Source organism: Eschrichtius robustus, chromosome 4, assembly GCF_028021215.1.
Source record: "Eschrichtius robustus isolate mEscRob2 chromosome 4, mEscRob2.pri, whole genome shotgun sequence".
NCBI lineage: Eukaryota > Metazoa > Chordata > Mammalia > Artiodactyla > Eschrichtiidae > Eschrichtius > Eschrichtius robustus.
Genome location: NC_090827.1, coordinates 128,814,425 through 128,820,481, shown reverse-complemented (window position 1 = coordinate 128,820,481; position 6,057 = coordinate 128,814,425).

The following is a 6,057-nucleotide window of genomic DNA, read 5'->3' as shown; positions in this document are numbered from 1 at the left end:
CAACATTATTACTAAGAGGTAAAATCATACTTGTCCATTTTAAACACTTGTAAACTGGAAATCAGAAAATTAAAGATTGTAAAAAGGAAATCAGACTTAAATAGCTTTTTTTGATACGTGTATTAAAAATTATTCTTCATGAGGTTTGTAGTAAGTTTGGTATCCACAGCATCTTAGAAGAATATTGTTTAACCTGTAAATCATTTTGAAAAATAATGCTTACTTGATTTATATCTATAAAAAGAATGTCATCTAATTACATGTTGAAAACATTTAATATACTAACCTTAAATAATGTGAAAATCATATTCTTATGAAGGCTTTTCAAAATAATGTTCTAAATATAGCTTTGCTTCCATCTTTAATTGGGAAACATTTATCTGTATAAGCCATATTTTGGAGATATATATGTGTATATATGTATATATATGCATATATGTATGTGTATATATATATATGTATATATAGGTATATGTTGTATCTTTAGAGAAGCCAATGGACTGTAGTGGTGAGTATTTATTATATTTATTTTTTTCTCTCAACCTTTAGTTTGATTTTATTTCGATAATGTGAGTGCTTATATTTTTTTCAGGAGACAATGCTTTAAAAATATGCTAGGATAAGGCCATATATTTCCTATTCCTCTCTATATTCTCCTACCATGTCTCTCATATCTCTGCTTCTGATAACCTTCCATTTGACTTGTTGTAAGTAATGCAACTTTCCCAGTCACGGGGGTCCCTGCAAATTAAACTTAATACAGGTATATTGCAGACCAAAGACAGAGGAGCCACGCTTGGCAAAACATTCTTTTCTATTCTTTCTGCTTTGAGAGGTACATAACAAAGCAAGATTGTTTCTGTTTTGTCTGTAGAATCCATCATCCTACTATTTTTTTTTTCTCAGTTGCCAAATACAATCGTTTTGGTAGCACATGCTCTAGGTCCAAAGTACAATAACTTCACTTTAACCAACCACCATGCAATTGTAAAACAAAGATTTTCCACTTCTCATAAGAGAGAGTGGTCTTTCTCACTTCCCTCACTTTTAAAGAATTATCCCCTGTTACTTGTAACCTCATTCCTGGTAACAAATTTCTTATCCATTATGTACATAATTCATTTTCCAGTAAGTGCAGGCCTGATTCAAACTGGCAAATGATTGCAAGAAAAGTATTTCCTCACATGACTGGCAATACCAAGAGCTAAATTGGGATTGACATTAAACATGATTCGGGCCCAGATCAATTTCCCTGGGATTTTCTGGGGCTCTGTTCCTCTCAGATTGTCTTTTTGGCAGTAAATGACTACAGATGTTCTAGGCTTCATATCTGCACACTACATACATGGTAGAGAGGAAGAGAGGAAATCTGATTTCTAGAATTCCCACAACACTGAGAGTTACCTTTACTGAATTTATCTGGTATAGGGTTGTATTGGGCTGATTGGTTAAATTAGTTTATATGTTTCACCCATGCAAAAAGGCAAAGCCCCTTTCCTGTAAGATGTGGGTCAACAAGAAGTAGCAAGGTTGAGGACAAAAGGGGGAAGGATGCTGGGTACATCTCAACTATTCATAAGAGTTCAATAAACGTTTCCAGAAAATAAATGTATGCCAAGTAAATTATGAAAGCAACACTATAAATGAAATTCAGCACAATACAAATTGCTAAGTCTCCACCTTTTAGAAATTGCATTCTGAAAAACATGCCATAAGAAAGGTCAGCGTGACAATTTGGTTTCTATCAAAATGGATCACATGAAACAAAAATTTCCATGATCATTATTCAAGGTATTATTAAAGCAGGCATTAGCTAACCCTGTGAAAAGTCAAATAACCAGTTGATCACCAAATGTTGTCAAAGTCATAAAGATATATCTGATTATTGAATTTGAAGATCTTTGTCTGATTTCTTGGCTTCAATGCTTGCCAAGCTTTATTCTTTAAGTACATCTACAGGTATAGAATTTCTAGGATGGATTTAGAGTGCATTTTCCTTAAAAATTTATTCTGCTAGCATTTATTTAAAAGTGTATCTCATTTTTTTTTAACAAATAGTAGAAATGTGTTACTAAACCTACATGTCTCATAAGAAACAAGCACGCTATTTTCCTAGTGATCAGTATAATTCTTCATTTCATTTCAGTAAGGAAGCAACATCCTGCAGATATTTCTTCATTTATCTCTCATCAGTATTTAACTGTCAGTAGAGGAAATATGTATAGCCAACAGTGTGCTAACTTGGAATAGATTCTCAAGAATATTAGAGTTACAACATTACTATTTTAAAGCTATCTTGAAGACATAAAATATTCTGACATCCTTTTAATTTGAAAAAACCTGGGTAAAGTTTTAAGTTCTCACTCAATGAGACTAAATGAGAATAATTTATATAGAGTAATAAAAGACTTATTACTGATGCTTTACATAGGAAAGGACATATTGGTGCAGTTCCTGAGATGAAATTCTTGGGGGGAAATATCCTTGTGAATGTGTCATGAGGGGTGGGCTAGGACTTGGGTACTTGAATTACGGCAGAGAATGCATTCCAGTTGGGATCACAGACCTGTGTAATCTGGTGACTTGCCTGTATGAAGAGGATAGATAGTGTGAGTGGGTAAAAGGAAGTAATTGAGGCTTAATAACAGATCAGATTACCAGAGAGTTAATACTCCCACTTCCTGAATTTCTCTGGAAATGGAGGACTTTTTTTTACTGCCATCTTTCAATCTTACATTCTGTAAGAAACTTCCACACAAAATAAGACAGAGTAGTATCTGCCAATTCCCCTCAATTATGTAGAAAAATTATCATAAATCCATCATACAAAATCCCCTACATTTCTAAATGTTAAATTAGAATTGTTCTCATGATGATACAGTCATATGACTGTCTAAATGTTGGCCTCTAAATCCCGATAAGCAAATCCTTTTTAGGCCCTGCACCACCTCTGGCACTTTTAAGTATTCAATAAATGTAGAAAAAGTCAAACATTAAGAAAGCTGCCTCTGAGGCAATTCACCTGCTTTGTCCCATTGTGTTTGGGGCTACTGCACTGTGTCAGCTAATCTTTTTCATTTTACAGTTTGAAAAATACATTGATATATAAACTGACCATTTCAGGGGATACTTAAAAAACTTAGGAAATGACAGTGATATGTGGTTAAAGGTTTGCTTAAATTTTAACGTGAACAGAATTAAATTAACTTCACAGTAATGATGTGTACATCTTCTATCCATCATAAAAGTGATTAGAGTTGCTGTTAAGGGACATGGCTACTCAATAATTCAGGCAACATACCTATTTTAAATAAAGGGAAAGTGACTTTCCTAAATTAAAAGTAAAAAATACTGAATTTCAATACCAACAGCACTATTCCCCAAATCAAATCAGGTCAGTGCACAGAATGTCATGGCTTCAGGAAAATTTGAGAAAAGAGAACATTTCTTCATGCCCTAAGGCATGGGATTTCACCTGAGCCATCACAGGCTGAAAGTATTTACATCCCAAGATAGATTTATTATTTCTTCCTCTTGCTGCTTTTGTTACCTAATTAATTTTTTAAAAGCTGTTCCTCAAATAAAAAATTACCAAAATACGTAATTTGTAAATTTTAATACATTGTTTTAAAAAATATGTTTCCATTTATATTGTTATAAATTCAGCAGAGGAAGGTAATAATATGATTATAATGATGGTTAACCAAAGAAGTCAGGGTTAAGCCCTTGCTGTGACCCTTATAGCTGTGTGAACTTTGGAAGACCCTTAAACATTCTAAGTCTTGGATCGCATGTCACTAAAATGACAAAGATATGTATATATTTCAAAAGCTACTATAAAGATTGAAAATATATGCATATACGAAGTCATAAATAGTTTGTGTGTGTGTGTATGTGTGTGCATGTGTATGAATACTGCTATTGTTGAGATGTGGCTTAAGATAACACTTGTTCATGTGTTGTCTCTACATATAATTTTACATTTTATAAATCTATACAGTCTCATTTAATACATACATATATGCATGTATGTGTTTATGCATACACATATATGTACATATGCATACACACAGATTTTCTCCTATACATTTACATATTTATTTTTCAGTAGACTTTATTTTTTAGAGCAGTTTTAGGATTACAGCAAAACTAAGCAGAAAGCACAGAGTTCCCATGTATCCCCTGATCCACTCGCCCCACAACACACACATGTATAGCTTTCCCCCAGCATCCTGCATCACGGTGGTACACTGGTTACAATCAATGAACCTACACTGACACATCATAATCACCGCAAGTATATAGTTTACATTAGGCTTCACCCTTGGTGTTGTACGTTCTATCAGTTTTGACAAACATACAATGACGTGTATCTACCATTATCAAAGAAAATAATTTCATCGTCTAAAAATCCTCTGTGCACCACCTATTCATCCTTCCCTCCCCGTGCATTTTTAAGCACTATACAAATGTATGGCCTTGAGTTTTCCCTCATGTCTGGGTAGGAAGCAGTAGAAAATTCAAGTATAGCCATAGTTCCACCTCTGTATCTAGCTGATATTTAATAAGGAATCCTTTCCCCAAATGTATGAACTATTGTTTACTAAATATATAGTATACATTACAAATATATATCACTAAAAATGTATATAAATTATCTTCTGAGTAAATGCACGCTTATTAAATTAACTAAATTCGTCGTAACTATAGACTATTTTTTACATAAATGATAGAAAATACAAATCTATGAAAACCCTTCATATATATTAATTCTGAATATAGGTCCTTATTCTTGAAACATTTGAAACCATTGGTCTAGGTAAATTATGATAAGAATAAAAATTAAGTTCTTATCTTATTCAAAATTAAATTTCAGACCAAGTAAATGAACTAAGCATTTATTTTGGAAAATCAAAGAGCATCAACAAACATTTTAGTAGTAATCAGTACTAGACAACAAGCTCCATGGTATCAGGTAACATACATTTTTCATCGCCTTCTCGTTAATTAACATAGTGTCTCATAGTTAATAGTTACTCAAAATTTGTTGAACTCAGTTGAAATAACCTTTTATTTTATTATTAAAACAAATTAGCAAACAAACTTAGTAGAGCTTTCCTTTGCTATCTCCTTTAATATTGACTTCCTCTCCTTTTTACACCCTTTTCCAATTTGAAATATTAATCATTGATGTATTGCTTGTTTATTGCCTGTCTCCTATACCAGTTTGAGGTCTTTGGACATGTGTCCTTAAATCACTAAGGTAACCTTAGCATCTAGCATAATCTTTAGTATACAGGAGCATGCAATAAAAATGTGTTGCCTGACAATAAACTCAATGATTTGGGAACGGAGTATACCTTATTTATTGGCCCACACATGCCTTAAAAAAGCGAAGACATTTAAACTTTAATAATTTGTTGTTAAACCTCTTAAGTGAAAACCCTGCCACCAAATACTAGACTTTCATTTAAAAATGGTTACATGTCATGTGTCATCCTAATGGCATTTGTGATTTGCCAAACTTTTTGAAATTTGAGTCCTTTTTCTAAGTTAAGAGTTAAACTAGGGCTTCCCTGATGGCCAGTGGTTAAAAATCCGCCTGCCAATGCAGGGGACATGGGTTCGAGCCCTGGTCTGGAAAGATCCCACATGCCGCGGAGCAGCTAAGCCCCTGTGCCACAACTACTGAGCCCGTGTGCCACAACTACCGAAGCCCACACGCCTAGAGCCCATGCTCCGCAACAAGAGAAACCACCGCAGTGAGAAGCCCGCGCGCTGCAAGGAAGAGTAGCCCCCGCTCGCCTCAACTAGATAAAGCCCATGTGCAGCAACGAGGACCCAATGGAGCCAATAAATAAATAAATAAATGTATATTAAAAAAGTTAAATTAGTGTCTTCTAAATATCAAGCTGCTATTAGAATCCTCAATATAAGAATCAGGATGTCATTTTGAATGTGCACATGAATAGAAGATGTGACATTTGCTCCACATCCTCAGCAGCACTTTTGTAATTGTGAACAAGGGGAAAAAGCTTTTTGAAAACTTGCAAAAGA